Source organism: Macrotis lagotis, chromosome 1 (assembly GCF_037893015.1).
Source record: "Macrotis lagotis isolate mMagLag1 chromosome 1, bilby.v1.9.chrom.fasta, whole genome shotgun sequence".
Taxonomy (NCBI): domain Eukaryota; kingdom Metazoa; phylum Chordata; class Mammalia; order Peramelemorphia; family Peramelidae; genus Macrotis; species Macrotis lagotis.
In genome coordinates, this window is record NC_133658.1 from 856,173,543 (window position 1) to 856,191,709 (window position 18,167).

The following is an 18,167-nucleotide window of genomic DNA, read 5'->3' on the forward strand; positions in this document are numbered from 1 at the left end:
GAATTCATGATCAAACAAGGGAGAAAATCTTAGAATTGAATATTTTTTTTTAAAGTTAGCACACACAAAACCAATAAACTAAAATTAAAGGGGCAAAAATGGGGGAAATTAATCTCAGCAGCAAATTTCCCTAATAAAAGTATATATACATAATAATTTGATTTGATTTTTCAATGAAAAAAATCTATTTTCTCTCCCTTTCCTATTGGAAAAAAACACTTGTTATATAAAAGCAAAGTCAATCAAAGCAAATTCTTGAAATGGCTACAGTCAATCTCATTTTGTTTCCTGAGTCCATCAGATACCTTGTCAGGAGATAGGTAGCATAGTTCATCATGGGTACTCTAGAATGGTGGTTGGCCATTGAACCAATAAGTTTTTAAAGGTCTTATTTGTCTTTACAATGTTATTGCTTAAGTTATTCTGATTCTGCTTACAATAATTTTTTTTAACATATATAAGGAACTGATTCAAACTTACAAATATAAGAGCTATTTTGAAACTGAAAGGGTCAAAGATTATGAATAGGCAGTTTTATAAGAAAAAAATCAAAATTTCCTGTACTCTTATGAAAAAAGTATCATCTTCATCTTCATCATCACTAATATTTATAAAGTGCTTTCTATGTGCTAGGCCCCATACTAAGCACTTTACAATTTTTAATTTATTTGCTCCTCAGAACAACCCTGAGATGTAAGGGCTATTATATCTCCATTTTACAGTTAAAAAAAAAACCCCGAGACAAACAGAAGTTAAGTGAACTGAGTTTAGATTTGAATTTAGGTCTTCTTGACTCCAGGCCCAGCAGTTTATCCATTATTTCAACTAGCAGCCTAATCACTAATAATTAGAAAAATGAAAATTTTAAAAACTCACACCCACCAGATTGACAAAATACAAAATGACAAATTTTATAAGGACTTTAGGAAAACAGGCACATCAGTGTTCTGAAAGTATAGCTGTAAAATTGTCTAGCCAATCTAGAATATAATCTGGAACCATGCTCAAAGTTACTAAACTATGCATACCCTTTGACTCTGCATTATCACTACTAGGTCTATATCCTATAGAGACCAAAATAAGAAAAAAGGATTCCAATGTACAAATATTTATAGTAGTTACTGTTGTGGTAGCAAAAACTGGAAACTAAGTCCATTCACTGAGGAATGGCTAAACAAATTATGGTATATGCTGCAATAGAATAATTACTTTGATAAGTATAATGCAATGGAATATTACTTTGAAGAAAGGGAGGGTTTCAGATAAACCTGGAAAGGCTTATATGAACTGAAGTAGAATGAAGTAAACAGGACCAGGAGAACAATTTATATAATAACATTATACAACTCTGAAAGACTTCAGGGGATTTGATCAAAATAATGACCAACCACAATTCTAGAGTGTAAGAAATATGGGGGTGTTTAGGTCCCACAAGAATGTGAAGGTAGAATTGTTAGTTTACACTATAAAGACTGGGGTCTGCCGGTATTGTTACTTATGGGCAGGTATGCAAGTTAAGACAAAAGACTTTTAGCCTCAATCTGATCAAAAACTGAGATTAGACCAGGTCTAATTAGACCACCTAGTTCTGAGTTATCCCAGGGTCTGTACCCTTTTTCTTTGCATATGTTCAAGGAGGTAGCTATTCTTGCTTATTAGTGTATGAACAGGACAAGGAAAACATATGGGAGCGAATTATATCAATTAGATTGTGACCTCAGAAGGAGCAGGAACAAAGCTTTTCAAAGTGCATATAAGACCTACCATTTCCTGGGATTCCTCGTCCTTTTCCCCTGAAGAGAAAGGTGTGCCTTTTATTAAGATGTCTTAATTAAAAAAAAATCCCAACATTTTAATCATTCTAGACAAAGCATTCACAAGCCATTTATAACACAGAGCTTATATTTAAGCACATCACTCATTTCCTGAAAAAATGGGTGATAGTCCCAGGGTGCATAATGAGAAATATGTTGGTGTGGGGAAGGGAAGTAAGAGAGAAAGAAAATAGATTTCTATTAACCAAAAATTAAGCTAAAGTTTAGAAAATGAAATAAATTGGACTAACCCATCACTAAGATCTATTCTAAGCCCAAGACTATAATTCTAATTGTAATGACTTCACAGAAGCATAATAATAAGAGGAATAATGCAAATAGGAAAGGGTTTTGCAAGATCCATGTACACTTCAACAATAATACTCAAGTGTTTTATATTCTGATATTTTGTCATTGATTCTGATATTTTATAATAAATACTTTATATTCTGATACTTTATAATAAATTTCTTCTTCTAAAAGTGCTGTAAATGACTAATTTAGAATCATAGAATCACAGATCCAAAGCTCAAGGGAACTTCACAGACCATATAGTTTTTTTTCTTTTTTAATTGAGGAAACTGAAATCCAGGTTAAGCGAAATGCCCTAAGTAACACAGGTAGGAGACAAGATGCAATATATATGTCTAAATTTTTGAATTCAGGTCCTCTGACCAAAAAGTTTGTACTCTTTCCATTAATTTCAGTTTGGAACCTTTCATAGGATCTCTTGAGTTAACAAAATTTGGATCAGGAGTTAATCTAAATCATATTTAGGCTAGGTATCTCTTTAAGATTTTCAGTACTACAAAATCACACAACATAGGAAGGAACTTTAGATATCATGCAATCAATAATCACAGATTTAGAACTATAAGGTTTCTTAGAAATTATATAGGCCATTCCCTTCATTTAGTAGAGGAAGTTACTGAGATTAAGAGAGGGGCAGTGATTTCCCAAAAAGTCAAATAACTAGTCAATGATAGTTCTGGAACTCAACTTGAAGTACTCGGATTCCAAGTTCAGATTTCTTTCCATTACCCCCAGACATGAATCACGTTTTCTGTCACACACTGTGGGACTTCAGAGCAAAGGCACTAGCAGGAGTGACTTTAAAATAATAAATGAACATATCTACAAATGTGTCCATAAGTGAATGAATGCTAAGCATAGTCAATAAAAGCACATGCAATGTGTCTATGTGTGTATATGTATATTTCATATATATATACACACACATACATATACATGTATGTATATATGCTTTCATTCTGAGAGTAACAGTTCAACATAAATACTTCAGTAAAATACAGAAAGACTCATCAAAAATGGTATTTAGACAGGTCTTGAAAACTTTCTGCAAGTACCTGGGTCTAAGATCCTTAACTATATTAATATCACAGGAGTCTTTTTGAGAGGAAAATTATACAAAACAATTAGTTAATGTCTAGAAATGTTGGATTTAGATTCTATTCTAGTTTGTATTATTCTCACCTAGGCTCTTATTATTTTTCTCTCTAAATAATCTTCCATATACACAGTTCTGATCATGTTTGCCTGCTCAGAAACCTTTAAGAGTTCCCCACTGCCTAACAAATATCAGTCCTAACCCCTGAATCTTGAATAAGGCCTTCCACAATCTGATCCCTTATCTTTCCAGTCTTAGCTCTCTCTAGTTCTCTTCATGAATACTATATGTTAGTAATTACTCAATGACCCATAAACATACTCTGGCTTGTTTCTCATTCAACAAATCAAATAAACCGAACTAGGTGTACAGACCAACCTGAGGGTTCAATGTGGCCAAGCCCTGCTCTTCTGGCTTCTCTGAGACAAAGCAACTCTTACCTCCCTACTAGATTTTCTGACCTGCTCAAGGGAACAGAGTTTCTCCAATTATATCAAGTTTCCCACAAATCATAGCAACAGGGCAGGTTGGGAAGTTTAAGGACTATGTTAACACAAATCCTCAACCTTGAACATCTAATCACCTGTCTTCATCTGTGGTCCTTTGCTGTTGTTACTCTGCCAAGATTCAATTCCCAATAGTAAGCATACTCTCATTCATTTTAATGTCTTCTGGGATACTGAACCCCCCACCCCCACCCCTTATACTGAAAAACAAATCTCTTCAATATTCAACTTCAGTTGTCTACTCCCTCATCTACCTCCAGTTCTTTCAGTCTTCTTCTATGTTCCACTCCAGATGTACTCACTTCTTCCACTCTGCCTATGATTTCTTTTTAACTATACTAGTCTGCTTTCATCTTAAACCTCTTCCTTCTGCCTCATTCCATTTTCTGTGACCTATTAAGACTTGTTCCCCTGGGCATCCTTTCCAATAATGGGTGCATTTTCATTCATACACTACTCCTGGTGATGAAATGTGAGTATTCCTTGCTCCTCATTCTCACTTTCAGACTTTCTACCCCCATTATTTGGCAACCTCTTTTCCTTCAGTTATTTCAGTTCAAATTTATTTCCCATTCCAGATTCTGGTAGCAGTTTTTGACTCTGGGAATATTCTCCCCACCTTTCTCAAGGAATTCATTCCCTGCTTCAGTCTTTCTCTCTACTCCAACTCCTCTCAATCTTTTTTTTTAAGGTTTTTGCAAGGCAAATGGGGTTAAGTGGTTTGCCCAAGGCCACTTATTAAATGTCTGAGGTCAGATTTGAACTCAGGTACTCCTGACTCCAGGGCTGATACTCTATCCACTGTGCCACCATGCCACCTAGCCACCCCCCACTGCACCTAGCTGCCCCAACTCATCTCCAATCTAAAGAACTTCACCATACATGCACATATCCTAACTTTCTAATTAAGTAATAATTCACTCAATTCACATAGAACTCTTTCTTTCCTCCCTTTCAGCTACATAAAGGGATGTTCACATCATTGATCTTGCAAGCATTCACAAGTGTTCCAAATCCATAAGAACTCTGAAAATTCTTTATCTGATACATAATTTTCTTTTCATTTCCTTATGTCTTACTCATATATCCACTCTTTCTCACCATGAAATGAGATCTCTCCATCCTTTAGTATTCTTCTAAGTTCTAATTATACTCCTTTCCTTTCCCAGTCTTGCAACAGTCTCTTTCTGCCTCAAGCTTCTCATGAATCCAGAACATCCCACATACCAAAGAAAATCCTTAAATGCAAACCTGATCATGTAACATCCTTCCCTCCCCACACTCAAGCAACTCCAGTGGCTATTGTTTCTAGGATGTTGTTTCAGTTTTTAAAGTCATAGAAACAGTGCCCCAACTTATCTTTTTGGACTCACTGGATATTACTCTTCCTCCAGCATCCTGCAATCCAGTCAAAAGGGCCTTTTCTCTCCTCACTTAAGATATTCTACCAGGAGCTAGTTCACCATGCCTGGAATACACTGCCTTCTTATCTCTGCTTCAGAACTGAAGCATTATCATCTTCATGAAGCCTTTTCTGATTCCCCTCAGCTGCTATTGTTTCTCCCCAAATTACTTTAATTACTATATATACATAAAACTTTTTGGTTTTTTAGGATTTTGCAAGGCAAATGAGTTAAATGGCTTGCCCAAGGCCACACAGCTAGGCAAATATTAAGTGCCAGATTGGAACTCATGTACTTCTGACTCTAGTCTGGTGATCTATCCACTGTGCCCCTAGCCACCCCCATAAAACTTTTTATTTGTAGTGTGTGTGTGTATGTATGTATGTATGTGTATATATATATATATATACACACACACATATATACATATATCTATATATTTTCTATGTACTTGTCTCCCACTAGAACGTAAAATCACTGTGAAAAGCGATTGTTTAACTCTTTGTACTTTGATCTCCATCACCTAGTATAAAACAGACGCTTGAACACAGAACTTAAAATTCTTTGTTTGTTTTTTGCAAGGCAATGGGGGTTGAATGACTTGCCCAAGATCACACAGCTGAGTAAGTATTAAGTATCATTAGAACTCAGGACCGCCTGACTTCAGGGCCAGTGCTCTATCCTAGTTGCCCCCAGCATATTATTCTGCTCCTCTTAAATCCCTATAAATCTCTGTTCCTTCACACCTTGCCAAATCTGAAGCCTAGGGCTACTTCTACCATTTCTTCACTCATTCTTACTCATATGATACTAGATGATATCATAAAACTAAACTGACCCGAGTCCACTACAAATTTGTACTAGCTTATCTCAACTGGGCCCTTTCTATAGCAAGACAATCTTACTGTTCTCCCTAATTGATTCCTATTCTCACTCACTATAATAGCAAAACCAAACATTTTCCTCTCTCATCAAGCCTCCTATATCTTTTGTTCTATTTCTTGAAGCTAAGGAACTCATATGATATTTACAGAAAAATTTGAAGCCAAGATTAAAGAGCTCCCTCTTATTCCCTTCATCTCCAATCCCTTTGACGTTCTCTAATTCCTAAATACTAGCTCCTTTCATGCTGTCATCGGTCTCCTTCATCCTTAACCATTACTAGAAACTACCATGTCTATCAGCTATCATTGGGTATTTCTCTTCCCCTTCTCAATTAAACTCCTTGAGAAAACCATCTTCATTTAGTGACTCTACTTATTTTTCTGTTTTCTAAACCCTCTGAAATTTGGCTTCCAATTTTATTCAATTGAAACTGCTCTATACAAAGTTAGCAGTGATTTCTTGATTGCCAAATCTAATGACCTCCTCTCAGTCCTCAACCTTTTTGACCTTCCTGAATCCTCTGACACTTGTCAATAACTTACTTCTGAATACTTTTTTTCTCTCTAGACTTTTTAGTGGCACTGCTCCAATTTTTCTGACTTCTTCTCAGTATCCTTTTTGGATTTTCTTCCAGGTCATTCTCACTAATCATGGATATCCTCCAAGGAGTTTTCCTGGTCCTTCTTCTAATCACCCTCTATACTATTTTGTGCTTATTGATTTCACAGTACTTGAATACTATTGAGCTCAATTATCATCTCTATGTTGATGATCATCAGATCTTGCATCATTAATTGCCCATCAGACATCTTGAATTGAATATCCCATATACATCTAAATATACCTAAACTGAATATATCATATATATAAATATATATATATGATATATATGATATATATATATATATATATATATATATATGTGTGTGTGTGTGTGTGTGTGTGTGTGTGTGCATGTATATTGAACACATTGTCTTTCCACTCTATTCTTCTTTCTTCTGATTTTCCCTATTACTATAAAGGGCATCACTACCCTCCCAGTTATCCAGATTAAAAATCTTAGTGATATCCTCAATTCCTCATTCACATTCACCCTAAAACATTCAATCTATTATCAAATTTTGTCAATTCTACTTTTTTAAGCCTCTCTCGTATGTTCTTCCTTCTCTCCATTACACGCCACCATATAGTGCAAGCCTTCTTTACCTAAAACTTATACTACTGGGATAACTTCTTAACTGAGCTCCCTGCCTCAAGACCCAGATAATACTCCATTGAGCTACCCAAATGGCTTTTCTAAAGCATAGGTTAGGCATGTCACCTCACCACTCAATAAATTCCAATCTATATTTCTTCCAGGATCAAATATTCCTGTTTGGCATTTAAAGCAAATCAGGCAGTTAAGTGACATGGCAGCTAGAACACTGAACCTAAAGTCAGGAAGCCTCCTGTTCCTTGTTCAAATCTGGCCTCAGACACTATCTGTGTGACCCTGGATAAGTCACTTCACTTGTTTGCCTCAGTTCCTTCATCTGTAAAATGAGCCAGAGAAGGAAATGGCAAACCAGTCCATTATCTTTGCCAAGAAAACCCCAAACAACATCACAAAGAGCTGGACACAAGTGAAGCAACTGAATAACAAGGTTAGAAAGATCTGAGCTCAAATATAGCCTCAAACACATGCTGTCTGTGTGGCCCTAGACAAATTGCTCAACATTTGTCTGCTTTAGTTTCTCAAGTGTATAATGGGGAGAATAAGACCTTCCTCTCAGGGCTCTGTGAGGATCATAGGAGATTACATTTGTAAAGTAGCACAATGGTACTGCATTGTCCCTTGAGACTAGAAGATCTGAGTTCAAAGCTGCCTCAGACATTTCCTGGCTTTGTAACTCTGTTAAGTCACTTAAATGGACTGCCTCAGTTTCTTCATCTGTAAAATCAAGGTAATAATGACACCTATTTCCCAGGGTGGATGTGAGGATACGATTGGTAGAGAGCTTTGCATATCTCAAAACACCATATAAATATTAGCTTATCATTTCTGGATATTTGAATGTTGTCTCCCCCAGTGGACTGTGATTCCCTGGGAGCAACACCAGTCTCATTCCTCTGAATCTTCACTCCCTGGCACAAAGTGAGAGCTTCATAGATGCTGAAGGAAAGACTGAGGGCAGCCAGGGGCGACTGGGGCTTGGATTGGGATCACAGTCATAGGGATCAAAGAAAGATAATGTATGTGAGAGATATTAAGGTCATACACTGAATGGACAGGACTTCACAACTGACTGAAAGTAGAAAATAATAAGAAATCACAAGAAATAAGTAAGTTTTTGAGCCTGAGTAGCCATCTAAAGAAACTGAGAAGATAGTGGGAGGGATGGATATAAGGATATGATGACATACTCAGTTTTAGCCTGATATAAGTCAAACTCATTCATTTAATTTAAAACTCATTCATTTATTAAACAAACCTGTGCTAAATGATGTGGGAAATAAAAAGCTAAGTCAATAGTGCTTGCCCTCAAGGAGATTCCAGTTTAGTAGGAGATGATGATGTCGGTATTTGTCCTTCATTCTAGAAGAAGACCATTATATTGAATGGGGGGATTGCTGTGCTAAGTCACCAGCCTCACTTTCTCCTCCAGAGCCACTGGGTTCAGTGGCCAGATATGGATCAGGATGCCTGGAGATGACCCTGGATGTGAAGTGATTCAGGGTTAAGTGACTTGCCCAAAGTCACAGAGCTAGTAAGTGTCAAGTGTCTGAGGCTGTATTCGAACTCCCATCCTCCTGACTCCAAGGCCGGTGCTCTATCCACTGTGCCACCTAGTTGCCCAATGTAGGAGATATGAAGATTATCCAAATATCTGCAGAATAAGACAGTACATGGTAAGTATAATGAGAAAGGTAAAAGATACTACAGTAGTTCAGAACTGGGAAGAATGACCTTTAGTTGGGGTGAATAAGAAAAGCTTCAAAAAAGAAACAGCATTTAAACTGTCATTTGAGGACAGGAAATATTTCAACAGGTTAAGTAAAGGGTGTGGGAAAGTATCACAAGAGAGAGGCAAGGGACAGTCAGGAGAGACATAGGCATTTGAGGGAACAGAAAGTAGTTTATTTGGGATCAGATCATAGGGCACGTAGAGGGAAATGATGATCAGGTTGAAAGCATATGCTAAAATCAGATTGAGCCAGTCTTAGTTGACAGGTTATAGAATAAGTCAGTAGAAACTTTTGAACATAAGAGTGACATAATGGGTAGAAGTTGCTAGGGTTGATGTAAGGAAGTATTTTCTAACAATAAGAGCTGTCCCAAAATGGAGAAGCCTGGCTCAAAAGAGAGTGAGTCAACCATCACTTGGAGGCTAGAAAACCAAATGGTAAAGGAACATTGCATTGGGGGATTCCTGTACTGAATATTAGTTGATTAGATGATATTTGAGGTACTTCCAATACCTCAATTCTGTGACAACCAGATCTGTGGACTCAGTGTGAAAACCTTTATATAGGTTCCTCAGTTTCCTAACAATAAAACTAACACTTTCTCTTCTAAGGCTAGAGCAGATTTAATCCAGTAGCTTTGTATTTTTATTGAAATGCATTAAGTAAGCATTAGTCATCCCCCCCCATTTAAACTAGTAAAGTTCCTAAGCAAATCTGTATCTACCTATATATATATGTATATGTACATATCTATATCTCTATATATTTCTATCTCTCTCTCTCTATATATATATGTGTGTGTGTATTTCTAGCTGAAAGCAAATGAAATTAGAGGGTAAAGGTTTTGGGTCCCACTCCAGGTCGGCAAACTTTGTAATAACAACAATAATATGTATTTTTAGGTTTGCAGATCCCTTATTTCACATCAAAGATTCACATTCAAGTAACAGTGCTGTTTTACAAAGAAAGAAGATGAGGCTCAGAAAGGTTAAATGACTTACCCACAATCACACTGCTTCTGTTAGAACTATAACATCATGTTTCTGTAAATTGGGGCACAGAAATAGATAACATCCCTTTCTATGACAATAGTCTTTCCTTTCCCTGAAGCAATGTACTTGCAGGGACCCTTATAACAGTTAAGTCAACAAACAAGTTTAGCCTACTTTTTACTCCCTTCAGTGCTAAGAGCTGAGGACACAAAGAAAGACAAAAAAAGAATCTCTGGCTCACCTTCTAATGGGTGAGACAGCATCCACAATTGTGTGTATATGTGTGTGTGTGTGTGTGTGTGTGTGTGTGTGTGTATATATATATATATATATATATATATATATATATATATACATATATATATATATACATTATATAAAGGGTAAATGAGAAGTCACCTCAGAAAAAAGACACCAGCATTAAGGGAGCCCAGGAAGGGCTTTTGTAGAAGATGAGAGTTTAATTGACAGTTGAAGGAAATTGAGGAAGAGACTATTCTAGGCATGGGGGATAGATACAGTGAAACTGCCCAGATGTACGCGAGGCTCAGAAAGTAGGCAGGTGTCCCTGGATCACCCCAAGACAGGTAAGGAGAAAAGTATAAATGGCTCAGATTGTGAAGGGCTTAAAAGTCAAACAAAAATCACGGATCCTTAAGTAGAACTTGAATTGTGTGTATCCAATACTTGGCATAGTTGCTGGTACACTGCAGGCACTTAATAAATGCTGTTTCCCGTAGATCCCCAAGCTGGGGGCTGTTGCACAGAATTTGGCCATTAATTACTTTGGTGTGGCTGGTTGGTAGGAGTCCTGGACTTAGGTTCTGCTTTCAGTTCTACCACTTAATACTAGCTTTATGCTCCAAATCAGGTCATTTTTCCTTTTCTGGGCCTCAGTTTCTTCCCTTGTAAAATGAAGGAGTTGGATTAATGATCTCTAGGGTCAGTTTCAGCTCTAACATTCCCTGATTTGTGAAAATAACTCTTCCTCATGAAAAAGCTAGAAAGTCTTGCTTTACACTGAAGGTAGTGATTACAGAGTTCTGTGAAGTGTTCCATATTAAACCATGCACTTGAATATATACATTTTTAAAATGATTTACAGAAAGGGATCAAACATCTAAAAAGACACAAAATGTCTCAAAGTTTAATAAAACTGCTAAGTTGAACTAGATATCTCAGTAAAAATTCAAAATCACCAACCAATTTTAAGAGTGAAGAAATGAGGACAATGTTAAAAGTACCAGTTCTAACACTAGGCTCACGTAGCTTCTGTTTGGTTGTTTTATACAGAGTGAAACTTTGCTTAGGAGTTGAAACTGGTCCCAGAAACAAGTTTGGCATTTTATCCACAAGGCCATCATGTTTCCCAAGGAAAGAAGAGAGAAAAACGAGAAAGGGGGGTGTGGGGGGGGGGAGACCAATGCCTTCCAATTCTCTGTTTAGAGGTTTGGGAGTTTGGGAAAAGGCCTTCTCACAAAAACAACAAAAAACCAACCCCTATACTACCATATGCTAACTGAAAGCAAATGAGGAGTAATAATGAAAGCAAACAACAAACATACCAACTATTTTTTCAGGCTAAGGTTTTTCATGAGCAGCTGAGATTGAGCAAAGAGAGATCAACTTGATAAGCCATCCTCCCTCCAGCTGAATATCAAATTGAAGGCTTGAGGGCAAAGTCTGGCATTAAACTAGAAGACCTTCGTTGTTTTCCTAAAGCATTGTTAGGCAGAGGTATGTTTTAAAATAGCAGCCCATTTCCTCTATAAAAATACTCTCTTCTCTTCTGACCTCCCCAGCAGGGTAAAGGACCTGTTTACTAGTTTGAAATTTAACAGTACATAAATGAACAAAGATAAAGTGCTTAACAAGTTGCCTCCTTTTCAGGGAGGCCCTTAGAAAAACAGCCTTACCACAGTTCTATCACCTCTGCCACAGGGAGTTCTGCTCTCTGGGTTTACCAACCTGAAGTCATATTTCCATAGGCTATCCCTCTCAATCTTTAAAAAGTCTGCAGGCTGGCAAAACCATGTTCATGGGATGGCCTTGGGTACTTCTTTCCTCTATTCTTAGGATGCTACTTGTTTAACCACTTTAACTAGAGGAGCTCTCTCATGCTCAGCTCCCTTTTCTCTACATCCATTTTCAATTTTGAAATCTAGTTTTCCAGTACATCATTCAGGCAACCAATGTTCTGAGGAAGGCATGAAGCTCCAAAGACAGAAAGTGTTGATGTTGCTTATTTATTCAAAGATCTGGGACAAACTGATATAATCTTCCAGGGGCAAGAAAGAGAATGGGTAGGTTGGGGTAAGGAGACATTGACCCATTGCTCAGTATCCTAAGTCCAAAGGAACTAAAACCTCTGTCCTGCCCCCCCCCCCAACTTGATTCTGACAAAACCTGGCCTGAGTTTCCCAGAGGTGTGGAATTCTCTCTCTACAACCCCAGTCCAATCATAAAGGAAAGAGGGTCATACTCTCAGAATCTCAGAAGGTTCCCCTCTTTGAGACTCCAGCTTAATATTCATAATAAGGAGAGAAGGTCATGTTCTCTGAGTCCCCAGCCCAGACACCAAAGATAGGGTCAGGCTCTAAAGAGAAGATATGAAGAGTCATCCTTTCTGCAATGCCACTTTAGTGGGGGCAAATCTCCCTTTCGGTGTCTCTCATGTAGAAGAGAGGTCATTCTGTGTTCTTATCTCAGTTTCTAGGGGGTAGATTTCTGTTCCTGTGTCCTCAGTAAATGAGGGGATTGTTTTGTGTCCCAGGTCACATAATATAAAGAAATTAGGGGGAAGGGGGGGGTCTCTTTTTCTGTGCCCCACATGGAGAGAAGAGTCATGCTAGCTATATTCCCTCTGCATCTTATTCAGGGAGGAGGGGTCATCTCTGTGTGCCTAATAAGAGTGGAAGGACAAAAGTTGCTTTTCAGGAGTGTTACTCCTCTTCACTTCTGAGACAGACCCTAAAAGGAGTAGGGAGGAGGGGCAGGGTGCTCCCTTTTGACCCTACTCAATCATCTAAGTCCTGAGTAGGAAAGAGAGGTCATCCAGTCTTGGTCCTTTGATCAAAGCCTAAAGAAGGATGTGGGGTCCACGCATCCCAGTCAGAGCCCATGGAATGGGGAATCATTATCTCCTCTGAGTTCCGCTGTCAAATCCTGGGGGGATGGAGAATAACCAAAAGCCAGTGTTTGGGATATCCCCTCTGCATCTTCGGATGGGCTGGTGGGGTAATTCCTTCTGGATCCCAAAATCAGACTCTGTGGGTGGATAATGGAGTAGGAATGGAGGACAGATCAACCCTCTATTCTGAGTGCAAGGGAAAAGAGCTGTCCAGCCCTACTTGGAGCGGGTATCAACCATCCTCTCTGGGTCTTGGGTTTGACTCTGTTGGGAAAGGGTTGTCATCTTTTCTAGGTCCTGGGTCTGACTCCATGGGGGAGATGTCATGCCCTCTTGGTCTGACTCTATGGGGAAGGGCTGTCATCCATTTTCCTCTGGGTCTCCAGTCTGCCCCTACTGGGCAGGGTTGTCATGCCCTCTGGGTTGCCGCCCATCCCCTCTGGGTCCCAGCCTGTGGGGGGGGGCGGCGGGGGGGCTGTCATGCCCTCGGGGTCCCCGGTCTGTAGGGGGGGCTGTCATGCCCTCGGGGTCCCCATCTGTGGGGGGGCTGTCACGCCCTCGGGGGTCCCAGCCTGGGGGGGGCTGTCATGCCCTCGGGGTCCCCATCTGTGGGGGGCTGTCATGCCCTCGGGGTCCCAGCCTGGGGGCTGTCATGCCCTCGGGGTCCCGGTCTGGGGGGGGCTGTCATGCCCTCGGGGTCCGGGTCTGGGGGGGCTGTCATGCCCTCGGGGTCCCCATCTGTGGGGGGCTGTCATGCCCTCGGGGTCCCCATCTGTGGGGGGCTGTCATGCCCTCGGGGTCCCAGCCTGGGGGCTGTCATGCCCTCGGGGTCCCCATCTGTGGTGGGGCTGTCATGCCCTCGGGGTCCCCGGTCCGTGGGGGGGCTGTCATGCCCTCGGGGTCCCGGCCTGGGGGGGCTGTCATGCCCTCGGGGTCCCCATCTGTGGGGGGGCTGTCATGCCCTCGGGGTCCGGGTCTGGGGGGGGCTGTCATGCCCTCGGGGTCCCCATCTGTGGGGGGGCTGTCATGCCCTCGGGGTCCCCATCTGTGGGGGGGGGCTGTCATGCCCTCGGGGTCCCCATCTGTGGGGGGCTGTCATGCCCTCGGGGTCCCAGCCTGGGGGCTGTCATGCCCTCGGGGTCCCCATCTGTGGGGGGGCTGTCATGCCCTCGGGGTCCCCGGTCCTGTGGGGGGGCTGTCATGCCCTCGGGGTCCCTGGTCCGTGGGGGGGCTGTCATGCCCTCGGGGTCCCCATCTGTGGGGGGGCTGTCATGCCCTCGGGGTCCCCGGTCCGTGGGGGGGCTGTCATGCCCTCGGGGTCCCCGGTCCGTGGGGGGGCTGTCATGCCCTCGGGGTCCCCGGTCCGTGGGGGGGCTGTCATGCCCTCGGGGTCCCCCATCTGTAGGGGGGCTGTCATGCCCTCGGGGTCCCCATCTGTGGGGGGGGCTGTCATGCCCTCGGGGTCCCGGTCTGACCCTGGGGGCCCATCCTGCTCGGACCCCGTGGCTGGGGGTCCTGCATCCCCGCAGGGCCCCGCCCCGGGGCCCCGCCGCTGTCGGGGGTGTCCGGGGCGGCCTGGGCCGGGCGCGGGGCGCGGGGCTGTCCTCGGGGCCTGCTGGGCCCGGCGCGGGCGGGCCGCGCTGACAGGCGGGCGGGCCGGGCCGGCGGGGCGGCCGAGGCCCCCGGGCCGCGCTGGGCCGGGCCGGGCGGGCCGGGCGGGCCGGGCGCCGCGGCGCTTACCTGAGGCGGCCGGGGCGGAGGCGGCAGCGGCCGAGGCGGCGGCGGCGGCGGCTCACACTCGCTCCCTTCCCGCCGCCATGTTTCCGCTGCGCAGTGCGAGGGGGCGGGGGCGGGGCGGGGGCGGCTCCGCTCCCTCCCCTCCCCCTCCGCGAGCCCTCTTCTCCCGGCCCCGGCGCGGCCGGGGGGGGCGCCGCCTAGCGGCGGGGGCGTGACCGCGCAGCCTCCCGGAGGGCCGCCCGGCCTCCCTCCCGCGCGGCTGCCCCGTGCCGCCGCGCCCCCGGCCCCCCCCGGCGCGCGCACGCGCAGGGACACGCGCCGGGACACGCGCAGCTCGCGCCCGCACTGCCCCCCCCCCCCCCCCCCCCCCCGCGGGCCTCCCGGCCCGGGCCTAGAGCCCAAACACCTCGGGGCGCCCCGGCCCCGCCCCCCGCGTTCGGGGCCCTGCCCCAGCCGGGCAGCGGGCGCGGAGGTCGAGCACCGGGGGCAGGAGCCCTGGGTTCCAGTGCTGCTCTGTGCCCACGCGTGACCTTGGGCAAGCCCACTGCCCCCGGGAGAGGAGAAGGGTGGATGGGGGCCCGGGCTGCCCCTCCAGCCCTCCTTCCACCTCCCGCAGTGGGGGTCACCTCGCAGCCCCCGAGCCCCCCGGAGCCGCGGCCCTAGAGCCCCTGCCTCTTTCTCAAGCTCTGGGGCTTGTGCAAGGGTCAGAGAGGCCCGAAACCCAGAGGACCAGGAGCTGCTTCATCAGGGTCCCAGAATCCCACCCTCCCACCTATCCCCAGACATCTGGGGGGGGCATGCAGCAGGCCACCCCTGCTCCCCTGCACCCAGCTGGCCAGAAGCGTCCACAGTCCCTCCCCCAGACTTACACCCTGGACTGGAACCACCGCACATCCCCGACTGAGAGCTAAAAGGGACCTTAAAGATCAACTAGCCAAACCCCTTTTATTTTACAAATGGGGAAACTGAGGACCAGAGAAAGGAACTCATTTGCCCAAAGTTTCCCTATCTGGTTTTCTAAGAAGCCAGTTTGTCTATAATCAGTGAAAACTGAGGCTTTGAATCTTAAGTATTCAAACCTTAAAATGGGAGAGAACCTAAAGAAATCGTAACAGGCCAGCTGCTGACCTTCAGAGGGGGAAATAGTATTATCCTCCTTTTACAGAAGAAGCAGCTGAGGTCTGGAGATGTGACTTATCTAAAGTCAAACTGCTAGGAGTAGAAAGGAGCCTAGAACTAATTTTCCTGCTTCCCAGTTCCTTTCCAAAAGATGGATGTGGCCTTGCCCTTTTCTGAGTCTCTATTTACCTCCCTTACGTTATTTGGCTGTACCATCCAGATTTTTATTTCTCTTTTGTTTGCCCAAGAAGTGTCTGTCTGATAATTGAAACTCCTTGAAATCTTCCCTTGATCTCCAAGTTGAAGGTTTCTCACAACTCACATCTCTCTTTTCACCCTGCTTAGACCTGTGGACAACCTCATTCTCCACTGTATTGTAGACGCTGATTTGCACGAAAAGATCTGGCTGTGTCACTCTTCTGCTTGCCACCTTCAGTGGCTCCCTATCGCCCACCAAATAAAGTTCCATATAAACTCTTTCTTGTCATTTCAGAACCTTCTCTCTGACACTCTCTCCTTGCCAGCCAAACTAGACAGCTTGCTCACTAGAACACACATCTTCTGTTCTCATGCCTTCATGACTTTAACCATACTACTTCCAGTATCTGGCACATTTTCCCTTTTCCTCTTTATCTACTGAACTTTCATCACTCCCAACTGTCCATCAAAAGCCCAGTTCAAATGCTGCCTACTCCAGGAAACTTTCCAGATCAATTGACTGTTACAGCCATTCCCCACAAATAGCACTTTCCAAGTCTCTAATTTATTTCTCATGAATTACTTTGTTTTGATTTGGTTAGCTCTTTTTTTATTAATAAAATTTATAAATTTATACAATTTATTAATAAAATTAATAAAAATAAAATTAGTAATTCCCTTCCCTTCACCATTGAGTCATGCTCTCTGAGTCCCCCACTATCAGTATATGTTGGGGACCTTCTAACAAATATACAGAGTCAAGCAATACTCTCACATTGTTATCTAACAAAAGATTTCCTTTTGCACCCCAAATCATCACCTCCTTGCCAGAAGGGATGTAGAATGCTTCATCATTAGTCCTCTGGATATTTCATCATGGTTGTTCTTTACATTACTCAGAGTTCATAAGTCCTTCAAAGTTGTTTGTCTTTGCAACATTAATGTTATTGTATCAATTGTTCTCTAGGTGAGGCCCCCTTCACCTGGTGTCAGCTTATAGAAATCTTCCCAGATTTCTCTCATCCCTTCCATCATTTCTTGCATCACACTTGTAGTGTTATCTAAGTATATACCATTTAATCATCTATAAATTTGTTTCTTCTTTGTCTATGCTTATTCCTTCAGTTTCTTTTTCTTGTTTTATTATTTTAGTTAATATTTCTAGTATTATATCAAATAGTGATGGCAACAGTGGACATCTTTATTTTTCTCCTGATTTTACTGGAAATAAATTCATTTATTAACTATATTTTTATAGTTACATGATAACTTATTAGTGATTTTAGTGACCTTCCACAAAGATTTTTCCCCATTTACCTGATTCTCTTCTAATTTTAGCTGCATTGATTTTGTTTATATAAACCTTTTTCTGATTTTATATAGTCAAAATTGGCTTTTAAAAAATCTGTTATTCCTTATATGGGCATGAATTTTTCTATTAGTTATAAATCTGAAAGGTGATTTCTTCCTCAATTCCATAATCAGTTTATGATGTCATCTTAAAGGTCAAACTTACATTGAATCCTGGTGTATGATGTGAGATGTCAACTTATATCTAGTTTCTCCAGACTGCTTTCTGGTTTTTCAATTAGTTTTTCTTCCAAACTTAGTTCTTACCACAGTACTATGGGTCTTTGGGCATATCAATCCTGGTCTAGGGGGGTTCTTTTTGGTTTCTAAATGTTGTATGCCCAATCTGTTTCACTGATTGACCTCTTTATTTCTTAACCAATACCAAAACATTATGACTTTTTTGTTGTATAGATTGAGATATGGTATTGCTAGGCCCCCTTCTTTTCCACTTTTTTTCATTATTTCCTTTGAGATTCTTGACCTTTTGTTCCTCCAGATAAATTGCTATTTTTTCTAACTCAACAAAGCAATTGTTTAGTAGTTTGATGGTATAACATTGAATAAATAAATTAGAAGGCATTGTCATTTTCAATATTAATTCATTCTTCTTATTAGCAATTAATAATTCCTTAATCCATTGATCATTTTGTAAAGGGTATCTTGAAATTATATTAGG

The 18,167-nt window shown here is 42.5% G+C and overlaps 1 protein-coding gene across 4 annotated transcripts in view; it reads right to left on the minus strand.

Moving 5' to 3' along the window:
* Positions 1-14,924, minus strand: part of SCMH1 (Scm polycomb group protein homolog 1) — a 156,500-nt gene extending 141,576 nt beyond the window's left edge. Inside the window, exons 1-2 of one of the 4 annotated variants that reach the window (XM_074217758.1) lie at positions 8,488-10,255; positions 1,765-1,793 (exon numbers count right to left, since the gene is read on the minus strand). The gene's annotated coding sequence lies outside the window, so the exon portion shown is untranslated. Of the gene's footprint in view, positions 1-1,764; positions 10,256-14,824 lie in introns of those variants that run through there. The other 3 variants (XM_074217760.1, XM_074217759.1, XM_074217756.1) reach the window with 3 other exon arrangements.
* Positions 14,925-18,167: the final 3,243 nt, after the last annotated feature.